General features: G+C 41.3%; 1 long non-coding RNA gene across 2 annotated transcripts in view; it reads left to right on the top strand.

Annotated features, from left to right (window-relative positions):
* LOC137156007 (uncharacterized) overlaps positions 1–24,953 on the top strand; it is a 103,536-nt gene that overhangs the window by 38,328 nt on the left and 40,255 nt on the right. For both annotated transcript variants that reach the window (XR_010920636.1, XR_010920635.1), the window contains exon 2: positions 24,377–24,497. This is a non-coding gene — a long non-coding RNA (uncharacterized lncRNA). The remainder of the gene's footprint in view (positions 1–24,376; positions 24,498–24,953) is intronic.

Below are 24,953 nucleotides of genomic sequence, written 5' to 3'. Positions count from 1 at the left end.
GTTCCTTCTCAATGTCCCTGGCAAGAATTGGGGCTTGCTGTCACTTTTTTAGCCTCGGTTTGCCATCTTTTCAAAAAATGTGGTGTAATTGTATATACAGTTGAACCTCAGAGTTACAAACTGACCGGTCAATCCACACCTCATTTGGAACCGGAAGTACACAATCAGGCAGCAGCAGAGACTAAAGAAAAAAGTAAATATAGTACACTACTGTGTTAAATGTAAACTACTAAAAAATTAAAGGGAAAGTTTAGAACAAATTTTTACACGGTAAGGAAACTGTTTCTGTGCTTTTTTCATTTAAATTAAGATGGTTAAAAGCAGCAGTTTTCTTCTGCATAGTAAAGTTTCAAAGCTGCATTAAGTCCATGTTCAGTTGTAAACTTTTGAAAGAACAACCGTAATGTTTTGTTAAGTTACAAGCATTTAAGAGTTATGAACAATCTCCATTCCCAAGGCGTTTATAACTCTGAGGTTCTACTGTAGTTAGTTTAGTGTTAGTGTAAGTTAGTGTTGTTAGTTTAGGTTCTATAATTTCAAGAAATTGGGGTATTTAGGATGAAAAATCCCCAGGGTTTAAGAACTGTGCATGTGCAGGGTCATTATCATCTCTGTCACAGATAGGCATTAAAGTTGCTTAAATTTTCTTGTTGAGGGACATGTGAGGAACAAATGTCCCATTTATACCTCCTTCCCTATCAGAGCTAAGAAACAGGGATTTCTGCCTCCAGGTCCACACTGTGGAGGAGACAATGGGTCCCTCTTTGGAACTGGACCCCGATTATGAGAGGACTGATTCTGTATCAGTGAGGAGTGTCTGTCTGATTGCTCCAGATTCTAATCACAAATCTGGAGAAAAACGACATAGATTGTCCCTGGTGGTTTACTCAGTGTTCATCTGACTCCTGACTGGTGGTCAATATTCCAATCTTCATCTCATAAGAAAACTTCTAGAAAGTTCTCTGGTGCTGTGTCAAGGTTTAGTCCCATGCATGGATACTCACTGGAACTGTCTGAGGCAACACTGTTGACTCGGACTCTTTCTGGACCATCAAGATCAGTGTATTCACTCTTACTGGGATCCTCTTCTCTGGCATCATCGACTCTGGCACCATTGGCACTGCCAGCTCAGACAGTTGAACATTTACCTCCAATTTCGGTGCCATCAGCTGCAGGCCTTCCTTGCAGCACAGGACCTCCTGTGCCTACCATAAGTGAACTCTCCACTGTTATACGGTCCAGGGTCTGCACTGCCAGTATCGTTTGTCATTTATTGGTGTGGTTCCATTTCTTTCTCTGACTTATTTGTTTCTGCCCACAATAATGGCTTCGTTGGATCTGATCTACTCTTCGGTGCTCTGAGTACCTCACGTGCCTAAATCGGTCCCTTTCAGTGCTGCTGCTCTGTTGGTGCCATTAGGTCAACAGTAGGCATCTCTAATACCGAGACTTCCTTGAACACCGATGGGGACTGCCCCTCCTTTTACCAAAGAGAGCTACGACTCTTCTTTGGATTTGGATAACAAAAGATCAGTATGTCCACTGAGATCTTTTGGGTCAAGGTCACCTTATAGATTTCATTCTAGAGATAGTAAACCTAAGAGTCAAGATTGGCCTTCTTATAAGGATGCTTCAGTATGGTGCCCACTACCATGGGCACTTCAAAGACTAGACTACTGGGCATGTTGGACTGCTCTAAGGGTGTCTAAATCTCTATTGAAATGCAATTCTAGGAGAAGGGTCCCTTCCTCCGTACCATAAACCACCAGAGAAGTCCCTTTTCCCATCCCTCAGCCTCCTCCCTTGGAACCTATTAAAGTAGGGTAGATAATGGAGAGGAACTCCTAGATGTACTTCCTCAGTTTTTCTGGATAAGGCCATCATCCTGGAATCAACCTCTCCCTCTTCAGAAGACTTTCAAGTCTTCCAATATCTTATTAAAAGGGTGGCCACCTCCCTACGAGTGCAGGCAGTGCTTTTAGAAGATAACTCACACGAGCTTTTGGATAGCGTATAGACATACAGACATCCCTTCCGGGAAAGGGTTGCCTTTCCTAGTAATGAAGCTTTGCTGGAACTAGCCAATGTCTTCTGGCAGACCCCAACCTCCATTCCACATACTGAAAAATGGGCATACAGATGCTACCACATGCCTCAGCAAAATTTCAACTGTTTCTGTACCCAGCTGATTCTGGATTCCCTGGTGGTTATGGCTGCTAATGAGTGTTTTGGTTTTGGGCAGTCTCACCCTATAACTACTCCAGAGGACAATGAGTTTCAGAGATTGGATTTATCTGCCTGGAAGGCCTATTCCACTGCTAACCTTCACATGAGGATGGCTAATTATGAGGCAGTGTTGTCTAAATACACTTTTATTAGTTGGGCAGCAATTTCCAAATTTGCCCATACAATTGCCTTAAGAGTACAGAGAATAGTTTTTAGCAATAGTTTCTGAAGAATGCCTCAGTGCTCAAGCATCAGTCTGAGTGGCTGGCGATGCCATTGGTATGGCGTCACACTCCATAGTTATTGCCATCTCTCTGGAAAGCTCTTATTTGCTGCAAACCTTGGGCATCCTGCAGGAGCTACAGAACACAACTGAAGATTAAGGGTATGTCTCTAGTGATGGCGGCAAAGTCGTTGCTGTCAGATATTTCTGGATTGATTGAGCGGTCAGTGTAGACCCACTCAATCGATCAGGAAGTCGATGCTGGTGAACCACCCCCTCAAGTGGCGTAGCACTGTGTCGATGGGAACACAGTTCCTGTCTGTGCAGTGCAGTGAAGGTGGTGTACAGAAGGGAAGCACAGCAGTCGACAGGAGTTACGCAAGCTACTCTGCATAGCTTGCGTAACTCCTGTTGACTGCCGCTGAATTTCCAGTAAGTGTAGACTCTTAGGGGGGTCCAGACTGTTTCCTCAGAAAATAGGTGATGCCATGCACACTTTAAAAGACTCCTATGTGACTCACTGTTCACTGGGAGTCTACCCCTCAGTAAAAAAGGGGAGACAGTTTAAACCCCAATCGCACTACAGAACTTCTCATCAGAAGTCTCTGGACACTGCCAAAGAAGATCTAAGCTTCCTAGACATCACCAGTTGGTATCATCCACAGCAGGCTATTCTCACCAGACCTCTTCAGCTTCAAAGCACCCATTTTGACTGTTCAGTTGACGACAGCACTCTGACCACATCTCACCTTCCTCCTTTTGAGAAGTGCCTATCTCTCTTACAATGAGAGTTTTTAATGGACAAAATGGGTACTCAGCACTGTAAAGGAGAGGGATGTGTCATATAGTTTGTCTCCCTCCCCTTCCCCATCCTACCTTCCCTTTCCCTTTTCAGTGACCCCTATCATGAGACTGTGTTGTTTTAGGAAATGAGTCTCTTAGAATTGGCAGCAATAGAGGCATTTTCCTACCAACACAAAGGGAAAAGGTTTCTATTCCCAGTATATCCTGTTTCCCTAAGAGACTGGTGGTCTTGGTCCCATTCTAGACCTCAGAAAACTAAAATGATATATTAAGAAAATGAAGTTCAGGCTGGTCCCCTTGTTTCTATTATCCCTTCCCTGGAGATTGGTATGTCACCCTTCATATTCAGGATATTTACTTTCACATGGCAAGACTTCCTGGCCACAGGAAGTACCTTCAATTCATAGTGGGCATCAGCCACACCAATGCACATTGCTTCCCTTGGGATTATCATCAGCCCGGAGTGCATTCACCAAGTACACGTTCATAGTAGCAGCACATTTGTGCTGGGATAGCATCCAGATATTTCCTTACCTGGATGATTGGCTAGTTCGGGGAAAATCAAGCATCCAAGTCCAAAAGAGTATCTTTGTCATTAGACAGCTCATCACTTGTCTAGGACTGAAACTAAATAGGACCAGTTCAAAGTTAAAACTGACAATGAATAACCTTCATAGGAGTAAACATCAATGCCACAACTAATCTCCCTGCAGACATGTATGTCAGTCCAAGGTGTGTCTATCCAAAAGCCTCAAATCCAACCTAAAGGACAACAGTTTGTTCCTGTTTACAAGTACTGGGTCACATGGCTTTGCGTGCATATGTGACTCCACATGCCACACAATTCAGCTCTGCTGTCTGCAGGCCTGGCTCTACTCGGTATATTGACTGCCCGTGCTGATTTGTGTATTTGAAAGAATGCTTCAGTCCGTGGACTGGAGGTTGGACCCCTCTGAATGTATGCAAAAGGGTTCACTTACTGTCGCAGAACCAGATATGAAGCTTGTAATAGAAACATCTATTAAAGGCTTGGGAGCCAATCTCGGTCAACTTTGGGTGCAAGCTCTTTGGTCACCTCAGGAGGTCTTGTTTCACATAGATGTTTTGGAGCTTTGAATTGTTTTACTGGGCTTGCGAGATATTCATGTCCACCATAAGGAACCAAGTGGTTCAGTTCTCACAGACAAAACCACTGCTGTTTTATCTGAATGTGCAAGAGGAAGATTGTTTCAGCTGTGACAAAAAGCGATCACTTGGGAAATCTCTGTATAAGAAACAATGACTTGCTAAAAACTTTTCACCTTCCAGAGATGAGGAACACCATGGCAGATTCCCTCAGTGGCAACTCTATAGACTAGCGCAGGGGTTCTCAAACTTTTTTTTGCTGGGACCCCCTTTGAAAATGTTTCAGACTCTGATGATCCCTTCATTCCATGCCATCCTTACTAGCATGTACAGGGGCTGACAGTTTGCGACCGACACCCGCCCCCACCCTCCCAATAACCTCACGACCTCTTGATGGGTCAGAACCTCTACTTTGAAAACCCTTGGACTAGCATGAGCAGGTCAATCAGGAAGGGTCTTCTCTTCCAGATATTCATCAGTGGGGGAATCCCACTTATCTGCAACCAACCTGAACAACAAATGCAGGAGGTTTTGTTCCAGGCCTGGTCACAAGCCAGGTTTCATAACCAATTCCTTTCTTTTTTCTCTGTTCAAATCATCTGCTCTGTGCGTTCCCTCCAATCCCTCTAATTTCAAGAGTGCTCAGGAAACTGAAAAGAGAGAAGGCAACCTGAATCATTATGGTGCCGGCTTGGCCAAGACAGTATTGGTTCAAGAACGTATATCAACTTTTCATCCAGTCACCCATAACTTTATACCTAGTTGAGGATATCTCCTGTCTCAAAACCATGGCAAGTCTGTGCATCCCAACCTCCAAGTTCTCCATCTCACCACATGGAAGATCTTTGGTCGAGTACTCACGAGAAATTGTTCTGAAGTGATCTTCAAGCCATCTTGGGAAGCAGTGGACAGGATTCCACCAGAACCACATATGGAGAAAAATTGAAAAGATTCCACCCAGATTTGAGAACCGTATCAACTATCACCAAATTACATGGAATTTAGAAACCTACTGGACTGCTTATTGCATCTGAAATTCTCACACATTTCAGTTGCTTCAGTGAGTCCACTTGGCTTCCATCTCTGCAGTACATCCACCAGTTAATGGCTTTTCTATCTTTTTTCGCTATGCTGTTTCCAGATTCCTAAAGTTGGTCGATAATGTCCACACTTCATGGGATCTAAGAGTACGTCTATACTGACGGCAGCAAAGTTGCTGCCATCAGATCGATCTTTCTGGGTCAATTGAGGGATCAGTGTAGACCCGCTCAATCGATAAGGAAGTCGATGCAGTAAATCCACCCCCTCAAGTGGCATAGCGCTGCGTCGACAGGAATTACGGTTCCCATCGGCGCAGTGCCGTGAAGACGGCACGCAGAAGGGAAGCACAGCAGTTGACACAAGCTACTTTGCGTAGCTTGCATAACTCCCATCGACTGCTGCTGAATTTACAGGTAAGTGTAAACTGTGGCTAAATCTCATCCTATCTAGATTAATGGGTTACCTCTTTGAATGTCAGACAACACCTTCTCTGCCACTACTATCTGTAAAGACAGTGTTCTTAGTCGGTCATTTTGGCAAGGAACATTTTGGAGCTTCAGGCTTTTCTAGCAAACCTTCCTTTTCTTCCATAAAAACAAAGTTTCGCTCAGACTGCACCCTAAGTTTATGCCAAAGGTAATGTCAGCTTTCTTCCTGACTCAAACCATTTACCTTCCAGTATTTTTCCCAAAACCCCACTCTTCCAAAGCTAAAGAAAAATTTCATGCCTTAGATGTTAGCAGAGCTTTGGCATTTTATCTGGACCACACAAAGTTCTTAAAATCCTCTCCCAGACCCTTTGTAGCCTATGCTGAGAGAATTAAAGGTCAACCAGTAACAACTCAGTGCATTGCACACTGGTTTTCTGATTGCATTGAGCTGTGCTATGACCTTGCTAAAGTCTCTTCTCCACTAAGTGTAATAGCCAACAGGGTTCAGTCCACTTCATCTGCTTTCTTGAGAAACATTTGTATACAACTTTTCCGGACATTATGAGCTGACATTAATTTCAGTAAATTGGCGTTAATCTTTTGTCAAGTCTGAAGTCTCATCACCTGTAAGGAAACTGTTGGTGAGCCACCCACAGTGGAATATATATGTGCATAATTACTCAAAGGAACAAAGCTAGTGTACAGGTAAGTAACTAATTGTAGTTCTTTGGGATATATTTTGCGCCATCCCACCTTTCCCAGTGCTTCAGATATTAGATACATAGCGGTGTGGCGGAATGGAGAGGGGAGGAGGCGGATATGCCCGTTTTATGCCCTCAGCTCCTGCACAACAATGACAGGTGCATGTGCTGCCTAGTGGTAATACTAGCAAAAGTCTCCACATTGAGTGTATTGGGCCTATTGTGGAATATATATATTTGCAACATAACACAACATATCTGGAAGAATAGTTACTGTTCAGGTAAGTAACCATTTTTTCTGTTGTGTTTGTATGTTCTCCTAAATCAATCCATGCAAACCCATGGGTGCCCAAGGGGTGACTCTTGCGATCCCGTCTAACCCCATCATTCGATTATTCCATCTGGCACATCTGTCTTAACCATCAGAAGTGTGATATTCTAGGGAAAGGAGGATTTTTTTTCAATAGAGTGTGGTATTGGAGGGAGGAAACTGATCTGCCTAAATAACTGCAAAGATTAGTTTAAAAACAGTGTGTCATACAAACTTCATAGACTATGCTGAAAACTGTTAAAAACTGAACAGTGTGGAAAATTTGTGCTGATTCCTTTTTCTTGTATTACTTTCCTCTATTCACCATGTTACTTGCTTAACAGTTTAATAGAATCCAGATGTTTTTCAATGTGGAATGGGGCAGAGGGTAGCTGTGGGTTTGGATTCTTCTTGGATTTTTCCCTAGTTACAACATGAGCGTGTTCAGTTACTTGGAAAGAAGATAAACTACCTGGATTAGGGGAAAACACCCATTTTTTTTTTTTAATTTTTAAATTTTTGACAAGAAATTGTGTAAAAGGAGGTGATAATTGCATAGTTAGGCTAACACCATTGAAGACATATTTGTTACTATTAAATTCTCGAAATATTCTATCTGAAGAGATAGACCACGTGATCCAGTAAGAAAAACTATACTCACATTTTAAGTTTGTTTTCCATTGGTTATTTAAATAATAATTTAAAAAAAAGGTACTTGAAGATTATTAGTTACTAATCAGCAAGACATCATAGTGCAGATTTTCCAAACCAGCAAAATACTTTTATTTCATGATCTAAAATCTCCTCTTCCACTGGGAAATAGGCTGCTTCTTTTCTGTTTTTCCTGTGGGGAAAAATTGACTGGTTGGATTCTGTCAATCTCTACAAAATGTTAAAAAGATTTTTCTCTGCAAGAGGAAGGCTTACTTCCTCTCATTGCTTCTTCTTCAAACGAGCAGATGGGGAGAGTTGACAGTCAAAAACGTCATCATCCAAATATCAAATCAAATATCAAAACTGCACCAAAAAAAAAAATCTGGAGTCTACTTATTAATATTCCCATTGCTGAAATGATTGAGGAAACCCAGTTTTTTGATCTGACATAATCATCACTTCAGGATAATCTACCTGATATTTAATCGCCAGGGTAGAATCTGAAGGCTTATATCCACTGCATCCCATTAAACCAAATGGTGTTTCTATTTACCTCTGAGTCACCTTCTAACTGCAGTACACAACACTACAATTTAGCATTTTCTCCACACCCAGAGGGCTCTCTGAGTCTCAAGAGTTGCAGCTGCTCCTCACTCCGGAAAGGTTCCTGTTTTTCTATAACATGACATTCTGGGGTGTGCCATCTTCAGCAGGGATAGAGCTCAAGACTTCTCTATCTAAAACAGTGAGCCTCAGTTGCTTGACTCAGGAGACTTGGGTCTGTTCGCTCTGAGTAAGTAGCAGAAAGCTAGCAAACCTTTAAACCTTTTTGTGGTCCATACGTGTACACAGCTTAAATTGTTTGGTTGTAGAGACTCCGATGTTGTACATTTTCTATAGGCTGCTGTTTTGTGCTCCAGAGTCCAAGATTTCTTCTGTGGGGAGAAAATCACTTCCCCATAAGATTATGAAGATAAACTTCAAAATCTACGGCAGCTACACCAATACAATAGTGTGTCTGCCTCTGCAAACAGCCTGAAACAATAGCTGAGGGAGGCATGAAATTCTCCTATTTATCTCAGTCCGGATGTTGACTCTGAAGCTCAGGCCTGGTCTACATTAGAGTTTTGTCAACAAAAGTCAGCTTTTGTCGACAAAACGGTGCTGATGTACACACTGCAATCACCCCCCACCGACAAAACTGCCGTTTTTTCAACAAAATAAAACCACCCGAAGAGAGGTATAGGGTTTTTGTCGGCATCGCTAAGGTGATAGTGTCAGTGTAGATGCTGTGTCCCCTTACAGCAGTGGAGGGGCTGTCATTCTTGTCAATTTCACTGCTCCACTGGAGCAATGAAATTGATAAGAAAGCTAGGGCGGCTGGTTTCCAGCTCCTGGCTGCGAGCTGGGACTGGGCAGGATGCGGGCTGTTGCGAGCCAGGCTCCCTGCTGCGGGCCAGGATGCAGGCAGCTGCTGCCCGACTCCCGGCTGGGACCTGGAGGGGAGAAGTCCCTGCGTGGTTGTTCCTGACTGGGACCGGAGAGTGGGGGGGGCAGCCATAGGGATCCCGGGAGCCTGTGGGCTCCCATCAGGGAGCCAAGAAATGGGGGTTTGAACTCCCCACACTGCCCCGTAGGTTGGTTGAAGTGCCGCTGGTGAGGACGCAGTACACTGACCCCAGGAGAGCAGTGTGGACATCTGCCACTGCTGTAATTATAGTGGTGGCTATAGGTCACGTTGACTTATTATTTTAGTGTAGACAAGGCTTCAGTGATTTTAAACATTATCTACTGTTCACAGCATGCATGAAATAGGGATGCGCATATTACGATCTGCACAGTCTACTGTCATTTGCATTTTAGTTTGTAGGTAGAATTTAGGAGAAAATCACTTTTATCTCTTTCCCGCCACTCCTCTGTTTGAGCCTTGTCTGGGCAACTAGCTGGTGAAAGTCCTGTTAGAAGATTGTTGATGTGGTTCAGGACTGTGTGTATCTGCTCTCTCAGAAGAGGTTCAGTGAACAATAATACAAACTCTTGCTTCTATAGACTGATTGACCTTTGGGTACCTTCTTTGATACCCACCCAGACACCATTCCCTATTCAGAGGAACAGATAACCGCTACACTTTCATCATAGTCTTAACAAATTCACTCTCCAGGTGCCACAGAAGTCCTTCACTAAGGTCTTGTCTATACTAGAAAAATAAGTCAACCTAACGTAGTGATGTCCACACTACCCTCCTTGGGGTCAGTGGAGTGTGTCCTCACCAGAAGCACTTCCACTGATCTAAAGAGCAGCGTGGGGAACTGAGAGTCTGGTCTCTCGGCTCCCTACTGGGAACCTCACGGGCACCTGGTTGGCTGTCTCTATCCTCTTTCCCCCGCCCCCCCCCCCAATGTTTCCTGTTCCCTGCCGGGAGCTGGGGGAAGCCACCTGAGGCTCCCCCATTCCCAGGGGGAAGCCACCCAGGGATTCTTGCCCCTGGAGAATGGGGTCCAGCTGTCATGGCTTCTGAACACCCTCTCCCCTCCCCACCAGGAGCCTGGCAGCCTTCTCCCCTCCCTGTTCCAGGAACCAGGCAACCATGTCAGTTTCACAGCTCAGTTGTGAAATTGACAAGGCTGCCAGGCTTGCAGGTGGAGGAGTGCCCAGGCTTCTCTACCCTGCACACATCCAGGAGCAGAGACCAGTTACTCAACTCTCGGAGCGGGGGAGTTTCACTGCTCCAGCAGAGTGGTGGAATTGACAAGAATGACAGCCCTACAGTGGATGTAAGGGACGCAGTGTCTACATTGACACTGTGTTGCCCTAAGTAAGCGGACATAAGCTCTACATCTTTTGTTGAGGTGGTTTTATTATGTCAGCATAGCAGGGGAGTTACATCAGTGGGAGGAGCATTTTAGTCTGTACACCTCCACTGTTTAGTTGAGAAAAGCGGACTTTTGTCTAAAAAACTCTCTAATGTAGACTAGCCCTTAGTATGAGTGATAATCTACTTACTGCAGCTTAGTTTCCTGGGTCAGAAAGTCCTCTAGATCTCCGCCCCCCTCCCTTCTGCAGACCTGACTTCTCAAAAATGGTAATTTCAGTAGTTCAGTACTTCTTTGAACCTATCAAATAACTCTAGTTATGGAGGTAATCCATTAAACTCTGAAAAGGAATTCTGTTTAAGAATATGGTGGAACATCACTAGTCTCAACAGTGATTGTCTTTTAATGTTTTGACCAAAAAAACAGGAGAAGCCGCACATCAACCTTTCAAGCTCAAGACAGCATTTGTTGCACTTCTGAACTCACATGATGATCTGCCATGATTCACAATTCAACTGCTGTCCTTTCTGTCAATAAGCAGGGAGAGATACAATACATTAGCCAGAGGAGTGGTGACTTCATTGGAGTGGATGGAGGGGTATCTCATTCACTTCAGGGTATTGTAACTGGCAGGCTCACAGATAAATTAGGCTTTGCCATTTACGTTCTCCTTATTAATTTTACAGTAGTGAATTTCCCTTGAAACTATCCCTAATTTTAATCTTCATTTTGCCTAGGAATCAGGCCATCTACCTTTTCTCATTCTGTCCTAATCAGAGCATTTAGAGTCCTGTATTTTTTAGGGGAGATTGAGGTCAGATATCTTTATACAGGAGCTAAGTTTTAGGAAATCTGATTTTATTCATCTTGTTTTAATGTCCAATAAAAGTTTTAGGGTGTCTATACTGCTATGGGAGGCATACATAGTGGATAACTACGCCTGCCCATAGGGTGTTAGCATGCATTGAGCCAGGAGGATGGCACATCATCTTAGATTAATTTGAGTCTGTCACGGTAGAAGAGCTCTCTCACTGACACCAGAACTTCTGTCTACACATTTGTCTGGAATAGAAATACGTATTTTGTCTTTTATTTAAAATCTGTTGTTCTCCAAAGGGCTCCTGGCTTGGAGGGCCACCCTGGAATTACTCTGTAGTTCTCCAGATTTGTGTTCACTTTTTAATTCTAAGGATATATTCTGTTGGAGATGGGGGAGCTGCTGGAGAATAGAGACAGAATTTTGTTTATCCTGATGAGTGGAGTGATCTGTTGCTGGCAAGACAAAGGTTGTGCAAGTTGACTACAAATTGCAAGTATCTTTTGCAGAATAATAAACTTCCTAAAATGTTTCCTATCAAAATGTACTTTTCATGCCCAGAATTCTCTGTAAAAGCAATTTTTGTAAATCAAAGTTTAGCAAAGGTTTTTAAATACTGGAAAGAAAACCTTGCCAAGCAGAAATGCTATATAGAAAGTGCGAATTTCTAGAAAAATTAATTTTGTTCAAAGTATGATCCAATAATTGTACACAATTAAGATGTGTGTAAACAAATTCTCTACAAAAGGCAGTTCTTGTTCAGTGGTTGCCTCTAGATGTTCTTCTTTTCATGGTACAAGACTCTGTATATCACTGTGAATTAAATCCTCAGAAAACTAGGACTCATGTTGATTAAGCAAATGTAAGTGCTGTTGTTCATTTCCCAGATAATCAGCACATATGAGCCACGCTTCCATAAAATGTATTTGATTTGCTTTTGGAGGATTTGTCAGTTTAATAGTTTGAGATTCTTGTTTCAATTTCCCAGTAGTGGAACTAACAGCAATTTTTTTGAAACCTGATAATTTAAAGATAAATAGAACTTGTCTATAGACAGTACAATTTTAAAGCAGATTTTAATAAACAAGAATATTGTTTACCTCTAATGCCATGAAGAGTTTGATTCCAATAAAAATCATGTAGTGTCTACAATTTTTATTGGTCAAAAAAGAACTTAAAGATGAATGCAGTCGTCTTTCCTGCCAAGACCTAATTTCTGGCTCTCGAGTTTTATGTTACTCCATTTGTCGATGTCTTCACAGAAAGCTAAAGCAGAGTAGGAGTTGCCTTAAACTACTTTAGGCATACTGGCTTTAGCAGGAGAAACACAGGTAGTCCAAGAGTCTAAACTCAAGTCTTGACAATGAATTAAAAGACTTGACCTGTATTCTATTGAAGTGGAAAGATTTGTGACAGTAAAACAATATTTTGTATTTTTTTAAATAAGGTAAACTAAAATCCAATCATAAAAGGGCCAATCCTACATGATGGTAAACACTTACTGCATAAGATGGTTATGTTATGCACTAACTGTGGGACTGAACATCACAGGACTTACTCAACTACAGGTATGGCAGTCTCAGAAGCCTGTGTTTACAGTATGACTATATCTGAAATCTTTAGGATTGCTACATGAAAATCAGTTCAAACATTCAGGTCTCACTACTCTCTTAACACTGCTTGATTTTTCTTTCTTTCTGTCAGTCTTTCCCAGAATGCTTTGGTCACTGTAGAACTAACAATATTTATCAGCCAACATTTTAGGTCAGCCAATGAAATTGTTAATAGAAATTAGTATGTTATCTTTTTCTAAACGGATATCTGTGGCGCGGGGAGGAATAAGTCAAAAAGGTAAATATTTCTTCAGTGTATTAAGCTTTTGCCTTGCTTAAATATTAAGAATAAAATTATTCTTAACAGTTGAATTACTGTTTTAAGCAGTTTACAGATAGTAAGGATCTTTCATCTTTCAAGAAACAATATTCTTGGCTCTTGTAACAATTGGAATGTAAAGGACTGTAATTTTTAAAAAGATGGCTTAATATTTTTGCTGCATTTTCTAAACTATCTTCTTAGAACTGTGGAAAAGATAATAAGAAACGTGTCAACATTGCTTCCCTGAACTATTGATAAATACATGCTATCCATTTCTGTTTGTGAGTCAAAACCATTGACTCCCTTGTTTCAAGTATTTTCTGTGGTATTCTTTGTTCTACTTTAATTCAAATGTAACAATGTAGGTACTACTTGATCTGAACTATGGAGATCAGGGTTAAGTGGATGAAATCATTAACATATCTTGGAAATAGTACTAAAGAATCAGAAAAAACCGGAATGTATATTAAAAGTGAAAAATAAGTTGAATATAAAAAAAGTAAATGAAAAGTAAGCTTAATTTCAACAATGACTCAAAACTAAGGAAAGCTCACAGCTATTCACATGGGAAAATGTAGAGTTTACTTCCAGAATAAAAGGACATAGTTACTTGTACACCAGTTAGTGAATTCAGTTAGATCCAGACTGCACATAACTACTTGAGAGGAAAGAAGAAAACAGCAGCATCTTAAACTGAGAACAAGACACCTCCTGACCAGATCTGACAAAAGGCCAAATCGTTAAAGATGAGATGTGAAAGAAGATCCTGACAGCTCAGCTCAACTTCATACCATCTATTGTCATATCCAAGTATCTAACCAAAGTAACTTTGTGACCATTTATCAAAAGCTCAAGCACAGTCACAACCATGATAAAAAATATGCCCTTTGTGCAAATGAACCCTTTCATTTCAATGAGATATTAATACCTAAAGAAGACAATTTAAATATTAGCAGAACTTTTTCACTTATCAGTTTAGCAGAAATATATTCAGTAAACCAATTTAATCCCTATCCCAAATTGATTTCCACCCTTCTTGAACGGGGAATGTGGATATTCAAGGACTATATTCTTATTTTTGATCAATCTGATTAGCACACTACTTCACAGATCAGCCCCTTTGAACTGAATGGGACTACGAAGTATTATTCAACAAAGAATTCCATGAAGAACCGTGAGACCCGTCTGAGCCCAGTCCACCTGAAAATGCCAAGGTCAGGATCAGCTGCAAAAGGAGAGCAGATTCTCCGAAACTGGTGGCTAACGCTGCAATTAGATTCACCATCCCGCTGCAAACAGTGCCTCTGATTCCCACACTGCCTATCAAGAAATAAAAAGAAGTAACACAGCCCCTTTTATTGAATTTCAGTTTCTGGCCCCCAGTTAGCACCTAGGTCCAATAAAGAGATATGTTATTTTAGATTCTGTTCCCTTTGCCAAAAAGTTCTGTTGACTCCCAAAGGGTCAGCCATGTTGCCAGATCAATATGTTTGGATTTTACCCATAATAGCATGGTGCCAGCCAATCCTTCAGTAACTGAACTGAAGGTTTAGTATAAAAGGAAAGAAACAAACAATAAAAGAAATATTAAATGGTCAAAGCACTCAGATACATACAAATGACTGTAAAGTCAATATGTATCAGATTCTGAGTAGAATTATGGAGTTTTCAGGCTTGTATAGTCCCTCTGGTGTACATCTAGTACCTGGATAGGTTTCAGTCCTTTGTTTCACAGCTTCAGTTGTAGATGAGTTGATCCAGAGGTAGGAAGCAGGAATGAAGACAACATGGGGATGGTGCAGCTGCCTTTTATGTCACTTTGCCATGTGGCTTGCTCCAAACACAACCACACAACACATGGAATGGAAAAGCCCCAGAGTCCCCTGTCCTAGGACATGTTGTTACATGTCCTGGTGACTCATAAGTTGCAGCCCCTGAGTTCTTTCACTGGATTCTTACTACCTTTGAGTTCCCTTGATGTGCCATTAAACAGGCTTAGGGTATGTCTACACTGCAGAGTGTAGTCGACTTTGACTTTCACTCGCCGATTTTTAGAAGTCGCAAGAGCGTGTCCACACCATGCTCCTTGCACTGGACTTGTGCATCCACACTCGCCACGCTTAGGTCGACATTCAAAGTAGTGCACTGTGGGTGGCTATCCCACAGTGCAACTAGCCGCAGGGGCTGTGGGGAAGATTTTCATTATCCTGTAATGCATTGCTCCTTCCCCCTCCCTTCTTGCCCCAAACAAACAGGAAACCAGTTTTCGCACCATTTGATTACGTCGCGCGCTCGCCATTGCTGCAGAGACATGGAGCAAACTCAGCTCTGCACTATTATTGTGAGCATCACAAATACCTCACGGCTTATCCTGGATTATTTTCAAAGCGAGTGAGAACCCGAAACACAGACAACAGCAATATCACAGAAACAACCCTGCTACAAGCCACTGAGCAGAACAATTCCCCATCGCTGCAGGCTGTTACGCATCATCTGCAGTTGGTGGAGCGCCGGTTCTGCACAGACTGGTGGGACTGCATCATTATGCAGCTGTAAGATGATGATCAGTGGCTGCAGAACTTTCATATGCGAAAGGCCACTTTCCTTGAACTTTGCACGGAGCTGTCCCCAGCCCTGAAGTGCGTGAATACTCGCTTGAGACCAGCTCTGATGGTGGAGAAGCGAGTGGCCATTGCTCTGTGGAAGCTGGCAACCCCTGACTATTACTACTACTAGGTAAATCTACAGTGGGAGCTGCCATGATTCAAGTGTGCAGGGTCAACAATAGACTTCTGCTATGATGGGTAGTGACTTTGGGAAACATGCAGGACATAGTGGATGGGTCTGCTGTGATCAGTTTCCCAAACTGGGGGGGGGGGGGGTTATTGATGGCACACACATCCCTATCTTAGCGCCTGACCACCTTGCAATAGAATGCGTAAACCGCAAGGGGTACTTTTCAATGACGTTGCAGGCCCTTGTGGATCACAGGGGTCGTTTCACTGACATCTGCATGGGGTGGTCTGGAAAGGTGCATTACGCGTGCATATTTAGGAACTCGGATCTGTTCTCGAACATGCAGGCAGGCACTTTCTTCCCTGACTGAAAAATTAATATCGGGAATGTGGAAGTGCCAATAGTGATCCTGGGGGATCCTGCTTACCCCCTTGCTCTGTTGGCTAATGAAGCCGTACACTGGCCACCTTGACAGCGAGAAGGAGTGTTTTAATAACAGGCTGAGCACTTGCAGAATGGTGGTGAAATGTGCATTTCGGCGTTTAAAGGCCAGATGGAGGGGTCTCCTTACTAGGCTGGACATGAATGAAAAACAATCCCGTTAGTTATATATGCATGCTGTGTTCTTTATAATGTGTGTGAAGCGAAGGGGGAAAGGTTTCCCCAGGGTTGGGCTGTGGAGGCAGAAAGACTGGCTGCCAATTTTGAGCAGCCAGATGGCAGCAATGCGCTCAGAGCCAACCGTGGAGTGATTCGGTTTCGGAAAGCATTGAAAAACAGGTTCTGCAATGACACTCAGTAATGTATTCTGTATGTTTTGTGCCTCTCCTTACCATCCCCCTTGCCATCGATATCCGTACTCTCCAAATCCCTCCCCAAACAAGCTATGAATTAATAGAGACGTGTACTGAAACGCTAAAAAATTTTATTTATGAATATTCCAGTTGGTGGGGGCGAGGGTGAGTGTTAATTCACAGTTGAAAGGGGTAGTGTGGTTGCTTGCAGTAAAGTTCTCAGCGGGGCCACCATGTCTTTCTGCTTGCCTCCATGGGGATGGAGTGCACCACATACTGCAGTTTGGCCAATCTCTTCTGAGACTGCTTGGGCGTGGGGGAGGGCAGCAAACTGATAGGCGGAGGAGCATTCTGGAGGGTCTGCAGAAGGACTCTGTCCTGCTGCCACTTTTCCTGTAGCTCTACAGCCTGAGCATGTCTGCCTGATCCCACATGATTTGTAGCATCTCCTGCTGTGTACTGCGATCCTGCTCCTTTAGAGATCTTCGATTCTGTTTGTCCATGTCCAGGTTCTGGGAGAAGGACATCCTCCACGCTCGGAGCTCTGTCTCTGAGGCCACAGAGGCGTTCATGAACTCGCCAAGCATGTCATCCTGTGATTTTTTTCCCCCCCTCTTTCTAATCTGCGAAAGTCTTTCTGCAGCACTTCTTGAGGGGGCCAAGACCGAGGTGTCTACAGAAAGAAAAGAAATGTGCAACGTTGCCATCGTTAGCAGACCTAGAAAACTGAAGCAACTGCAACAATGTAAAAAATACTCCCCTTTAGTGTGCATAAGGCTCAGCCAGACAAGCATTCCATTCTGAGCATCTCAGAAGGTTTGCTCTGCTGTTACAGAGATGGTAAGCCAGGAGCACTTTACTCTGCTATAGAGAGGCCCTTTTTATCTCTAAAAAGCTCAGTTCAAAAGTCCAGTATGAGAGGAGTGACAGGGCGCCACGGTTTTATTAAGGGGACCATTTTGGGATGAAGTGGGCACACTTGATCTGACGACACTGCGGGTAAATTGTATTGTCCGATATCTGGACAATTATTGAGCTGAGTCAGTATGACCATAGAAAGGGGACTAGAGAAGTATAGGGTATCAGTTGTATAGCTTGTATACTTTAAACATGCGTCGTCTTCCCTAGGTGACTGTAAGTGATATCTGTCTCCTGAGGGTAATGCAGGAGGAAAGGGAAGATTTGCTGCACGTAGTGGGGTACAGGCCTGGCCCTTATGCTGCTATGCTGTGTTCCGCCATGATTCCGGCTCATTTGATTGCAGTGTGGCGCGGTAAAGTATCCTACCGTGGCAGAAGAAACAAGGCTGTCCTCCCCCGAAACCTTGTGCAAAAGGTAACAGATTACCTACGTGAAAGTTTCCTTGAGATATCAGCGGATGATTCTCGGAGCATACCACTGCACATAAATAATCTGTTCCGGGAGTAACCCTCCAGGAAAGTCCGCTAAGACTCGGAAATCCCCTTCCCTCATTAAAAAGGCCATTTCAGACATTGTATCAAGGACGTAACTGCTAAGAAGAAGGAAAAAAAAACAAAAAACCTCACCAGATGTGCCTTCCCTGGGATCATTATTGCTGTCCTGTGTGTGGCTGGATTGCTCTGGGTTCAGGAATAGTTCCTGGCTGTCTTGGAGAATGGACACTCTGCTCTCCTGCACCCTGCTCTTCTCCTCCTCCTTGATCACAGAATCCTCATCATTCTCCCTGGACTGGGATCCAGCAAAGGTATCGATGCTGAGTGGCGGCACTGTGGTGGGATCACCACCAAGAATTGCATGCAGCTCCTCGTAGAAGCGGCGTGTTTTTGGCGAGGAGCTGCCACGTAACATCAGAGCAAAAATGTCCAGAGCAGTCACAACGGGGCATTATGGGATAGGTCCCGGAGGCCATTAACATCTAATTACGTTACGCTCTGCAAATTGGACCCATGAAATTCTAGTTACGTGCTACACCACTTGCGGAGGTGGTTTTATTAGGTCGACTTTTACCACTCTTTAAGTCGATGGAACTAACGTGCCAGTGTAGATGCATGCTTTAGTAGTTCAATATAAGTGACATTACGTCGACCTCTGTCGTCAGTGTAGACCAGGCCTGAGTGTTGCTGCCATCCTGTCTGAGGTGACACCCAGAAACACAGCACAAGTTGAAATACAAATATTCCATATGTATTTAGAACTTGTAATACAAAATTTACACATACATATAAATGTGTTTTTCAGTTTTTAGTGAATTATATGGTACCTGACATGTACTTGTACGAATTATTTTAATTTTGCAATATTGATATAAATATTATAAATGGTCACCTCAATCTACACAGCGTCACAAACTGCCCTGTTTTAAAATGTCTGCCATCCCCTATTCTCAATGAGAATGAGACTGGAAATGTCCTCAGTTCAGATGACCTTTTTAATAATGGTTACTACTTCCAACTGTTGCTAGTGGCCTTAAGTCAAACTGCCCTTAGCAGGGCAATATTTTGCCTGAGCAGATCAACTTAATTCCCATTGGGTACAATAGGAAACCACAAGTGTTTAAAAAAGCGTTCTTTTAATTGCAAAAAAAAAAATCACTAGAAATATTTCCTAACATTATTTATTGGTTTATTTTTAGTGTTCATATTTAATTTGGGGAAAAAGGTAATTCCTAGATTAAAAACGACATTAAACTAGAGTTGAGGTTGGGTACATATGAGTAATTTAAAGGTAAAAAATATTTCAGGAATGTTGTAGTAATCTCCATAATAGGTGTTTGTGACGTTCCCCTCTACAATCTGGATTGGTGTTTTGCTGTGTCACCACAATCCCTCATTCCTGGAGCCCGTTTTACCTTGCCCCACTGTGTGAAACCCCACTCCTGGGTCAGCCCACATACAGCCTATAGCAAGCAAGCTGCTCTCAATTAAATGAGTGAGTGCTTCTGGCCAGCCACTCTTGTGATAATGCACTACTGTGACTCCGGCCACCACCGCCAGTCTCAGATGCAGCCTTGGAAAGTGCTGTCTTACAGTGTTCAGTGCTGCCCACTGTACACTGCAATCTTATTGGTTTGTCAGTTTATCAAAGAAATTGATATGCACCAGCTTTGTCACTTCAAATGGAGTCTTAACACATCTTAAACCATATGCACTGCTTTAGATAAAACAAACAAATTTATTAAGTACAGAAAGATTTTAAGTGATTATAAGTCAGAGTAAATCAAGTAAATAAAAGGCAAATCACTTCATAAATTAAGAGTGACGTTTTCAGCAACTTTACAGTCTTAGATGATTCTCACCACAGGCAGGCTGGTGTGTGTCCAGCCAAGCTCTCCCCTGGGTCAGCATTTCAGTTGCTTTGTGGTGTTTTTAGATAGAGATGGAAGAGAGAGAGAAATTGCAAAATGTCTCTCCTTTTTAACATGTTCCTTCGCCCCCCTTTGAGGCCTCGCCTCTCCCACCCCCACCCCTTTCAGGGTCAGGTGACAAAGAGTATCTGTGCTTGGTTCCCTCCAAGCCATGGGTCACTGTGATTTTTTTGTGGATTTGTTGACGTCTGGGCCAGCTCTTTGTTCCTGGAATGCTAAGGTGGGTTGTGCTATACAAGTCCGAATGAGGTGTGAACCGCCCTTCAGCTCTGTAGAGTTTTGCCTAGATCTGTCTAAAGCCACGAGACACGTAGTTGGGAATATTACATAGCGAAGCCTCATAACCATACACATGACATTGCAACAAACATACTACTATAACAATAATGTTTATTATGCCAAGAGCATTCCAAAAAATCTTACGTGACATCTTTGCATTAAACAATACACAATTACACTGTATAGGTGAACATGAACGTTACACAATCACACCATAAGAGTGTACATGGGGGTGCAGTGTGTCAGTGTTACAAATTCAGGACATTTGTGGTTAGCATTCAATTTAAAAGAAATTCAAATATGCTAAGGTTGGAAATGGTACAGTTAAGCCATTCAGCCTTAACTCTGGCTACTAATGACTTTTTTTTATTTTTATTTTTTTGAAGGGATGGAGTGGGGATCTAATGTCTTAAAAAATAATTTTCTTTTTCCTGGCTCTATGAACATTAACACACATCAGTATTGTATGGAAATTGCATGGCAGATTTAAGATTGTTTGGGTTTCATAACTGTACATTTCCATACCTTAATATGTTTGGATTTCTTTAGTTTTTCAACTTAACTCTGAATTTCCTTGGTTAGTAATGCATATTTTTGGGATAATTACCACATTACTGAATTTTTATCCATATATTACTAATATATACTCCCATTTTAATGCAAGTTTAATCTAGATTTTTATCTAGGAATTTACTTATGTAACTTGTGTAAAACAATGTTACTAGATATTTTGCAATGCCGTGGTCAAATAATGATTTATTTGATTTCCAGATGTTTACCTTTTAGTAATGAAGCAGAGTCTAGTTTGCCATCTTTACCAAATCCTGAATCCAATTCTGAACAAATAGAAGTACATTTGGGCTTTGTGTTGTATTTGGCAATCTTATCAGAAGTCGAATAAAATCTTGTTTATTTAAATAACCTCAAATTTAATCTAATCTTACCAAAAAAGATCACATGGTCATTGAATGGAAAGAGCTGTCTGTTTTATGATATTAAACTTGTAGCAGCTTTGTGACATTTCTTTTGCTTTTCCCGTGTAGTGTTTTGTAATGTAGCTGTTCAGTGAATGTGAACTTTGTTGACCTTCACTCTGTTCTTAATGAGTTATGCCTGATAATGCACTTTGATTTCATTAGATTTTGTTCAGGGTTCACTGAATTATCCAGTTGCTGAATGAAGTGAGATCTTCTGGTAAATCCTTCTGATTTACAGGCTTGTTAAGATACTTTGATTTCAACTAATTTAATTTTTGAGCCCCCTACCTCCTGTTTTCTTTTGTTTTGGTATTTCAATTGTTTTTCCAAGTTGTGTATGTTGAGTTTTTAAGCCCTTCACTTTGTAATGATTAATTTCCTTGTTAGATGAATATATGGTTACAAAGTGGAGGAGAATGGAAGCGTCAAAATTATTTTTATTTTGATAATTGCTTCGCGTTTAAAAGGATGGTGCCAAATTCTTGGTTTGTCCAGAATTTCACCCATTTTTCCCCTACCCACTTACAAATTGGTATGTCACATTTAAGTTTGTTTCCTTCGGTGTTACATCATCAGTGAGATCTTTAACTTTTTTGTTTTCTCCTGCTTGCAGATAACTACCCACATAAAATTCATGTTTATCCATGTTCTATTTGTGTTATCTGAGCACCATTGGTAGTCTTTCAGCATTTTAGGAGGGGAGAAAAAAGGAATCCATTATTAATTATTAGAATTCCTAGTGTTCATACTTAAAATGGAAATAAACTCTTATCAATTGAAATTATTTTTATAACAAATTAAATCTAGGTCAATCAATGGCACTTCTTAGAAGCTGATTGGAAAAAAGAAGAAATAAAAGCTGGTGTGTAATACAGGCAGCGTACTCATAATAATAAACCGTTAAGTTGAAACACTGGCTCGTTCTCCAGAGAGCCAGGAGGTTTTGCAGAAGGTTGTCTAAAAAGTGGGATTGTGGAATTCGGCCTATGGCTTAGTGAGTAATGGAAGAGGTAGAGTTGTCTAAGACAGGAGAATAATTTGGTTTTAATTGAGGATTCATTTGGGTGAACTGTGTGGTTGATATATACTTGTTGTGGGATTGTTGGGCATGTGATCCAGGAAATGCAAGTAAACTTTTTTTACAAAATTAATAAATGCTTCAAGAAACTGGGAAAATACCAAGAGTACCTCATAAGCAGCACTAACTTTGTTCAAAATCCCTGTATATTTTTCCTTTCAACAGTGACCTTTTTTAAGTCTATAGCATGAACTTGAGTATTGGATAAATGGGACCTGACATCTAAGATTTATTGCTGTTGCAGTAGGATAGCAAGAAAACCACAGCATCTCCTTTCTGTTTACAGTAGCTTGTTGTGGAGTACTACAGCAATATAGATACTGATAATGTGTCAGGAATAGGGAAAGGAGACTTGAGTTCACTTGGTAGATTTTATAAGCTTGTAAAGAAATCAAAGGTTTGCTAAACGCAGAGGAAGGGTCAGTTTTTCTTCATTTCAACCATGGAAGATTTAACAGAGTCCAGTGTCCGCCTGTCTGCTCATCAGACAGTTGTCTTTATGAACTGGTGCTATCTGATATTCAGGACAGTTTCAGGTTGCCTGTTATACACAAATTTATTATTTATTCCCAAGACTATTAAACCTCACTGTGATAAAAACAACACTTATAAATGGACTTGAGGATGGATTTTTTTTTTATTTATTTTTTTGACCTTGTAATGGGAGAAGTTCTTGTGAGTGTTAGGGGAGGAAGAGGGAAGAAAAGCAGACAATAGAAGCTTTGCCTTTCTAAGGAAACCACATGCTTTGGTACATCCCTATTGTAGTGTTGCGAAGCTCAAGCATTCAAAAATGAATCAGGCTTCAAAAATCATGAGATGGACTAGAGTATCATCTTTAAAAATAATGATAAATGTTAGGTTCTTTTTATTTGCCTACTGTTGTTTGGTCCTTTAGAAGACACTCATGTCATATTTTCAAGCCTTTCTCCATAAGGGCTAGACATTTTAAATGAAAGCTGAGTTTCTCATGTTTCCAGAAATAGTGTCAAAACTTGTAATAAAATTGCCAGAGTTGGTAACACTCCATGATTGAGGACAGTATTTGAACACATGCTTAAAGTTAGCATGTCTTTAAATTATTCTTGAACAGGGATTTCCTGAATCTCTGCCCTATGTTGATGAAACTGAATATTGGATTATTTGAATCCAATATATTTTTGTGAGTGAACCTTCTTGATACAGGTATATAGCTGAGATGATGGGTTTTGAGTCTCCTTTGGTTCCATTATTCTCCTCTAGTATGTGGTGCTTGGTCACACAGCAAATTACTTCTTGGCAATCCATTGTGTGAATATACAGTGAATCAGCTTGCCGTAGAGTAATGTTTCATGTGGATACTGCTACAGTGCAGTCAGAGTCTGCGAGTGTAGCTTAGCAAGCTACATAGCAGTATGCTAAGCCACATTCAGTCTGGGGCTTTCACTGCACTGTAGCAGGGTCCATGCAAGTTGCTGTGCAACAAGCTAGTGTGCTGTAGATTCACATCCTGGCTTGCAGCACGGGTAGACAAGCCCTCAGAGAGGTGCCGGTAAACTTCTTCCAGTTCTTATGCACTCTGTCAGTTCCTCTACTTGCTTTTCTGTCTCGGAAGCAATCATGTCTGTGTTCATCTCCAATAAACTTGTTAGTTGTTTTTCAGAGTCTGGTTTTCTGAAAGAACATACATTAAAATTAGTGTTTAATTGCACATTAAAAGCTCAGAGAAAAAATAATTGCCCCTCAGTTATTTAGCAGTGCATTATTTTTTTAAAATAATTTTTTTTGCCCAAGACGGAGTAATTCCTTAGAGAATAAAATATTATTCTTTATGAATCAGCTAAGTTGTTAATATTTTTCTTTGTAAAGGTTTAATTTGAATAGAATACAAATTCCAGATGCTTTTGGAGTATCCGTAATATGTTATTTATTAATATATTAAATCTGTAAAAGTGTAGAATATTGGAAATATGGCAGCTCTAGAGTTTTTCTCTGGAAAGCAATGGACAGCAACCAGTAGTAGAGAGCAGTTGAGCGCTGAAATTGTACATAAATCTGTAGTAATCAGTTCACATTATGTCTTGTAAACCATTTCAGTAATTTCTCTTACAGGCACTGACAAAGTATCGCTCTCTACTCAAAGCCAAATCCTCTTCCTGTCTTACAGATTAATAGAAATATGCATTGCTATAAGATCATATTGGAATTAATGAAGTGGAAATACAGATGAAAATCGTCTGAAGAAAATTTGAAATAAAATATAGTGTTTATCCAGCTACCCCACTGAGGTAAGGTAAAACCAAAAAATCCCTAACCTGCTTAGGAGTTTTAAGAGTTAAGTGCATTGTTAAACAACTTAGACTTTTTTTTTAAAAAAAAAATAAGGAACATAAACATTTTCACACAATCCCTATTCTCTGAATCTGTGCCAGGTTTTCTTCAAATATAATATTGGATCTTGAGTACTTAAAACACTTTCCTTCTGTGCTGCATTTCCAACTTAGAAAAATTAACCAAATTCAAAAATATGAATCCACTTACACAGTTTTCCTTCATTGGAAATAAAGAATTGCCTTATCACCTCAGACCAAAAGTCCATCTAGTCTGGTATCTCTGATGATGATCAGTACCAGATGCCTCAGGAGAGGGTGTGCAGCATCTATAACACTGTAGGATAACATGTCAGTGAGACAAGTTTCTTCCTATCCTATTCATTATGCAGAGGATTCATGATTTGCATGAAA

This window comes from Emydura macquarii, unplaced genomic scaffold, assembly GCF_026122565.2.
Source record: "Emydura macquarii macquarii isolate MOO-44397 ecotype Brisbane River unplaced genomic scaffold, CSIRO-AGI_Emac_v2 contig_1390, whole genome shotgun sequence".
In the NCBI taxonomy this organism is placed as follows: domain Eukaryota; kingdom Metazoa; phylum Chordata; order Testudines; family Chelidae; genus Emydura; species Emydura macquarii.
Note: the sequence above shows the minus strand (reverse complement) of the source record. Positions and strands in the feature narration are given on the sequence as shown.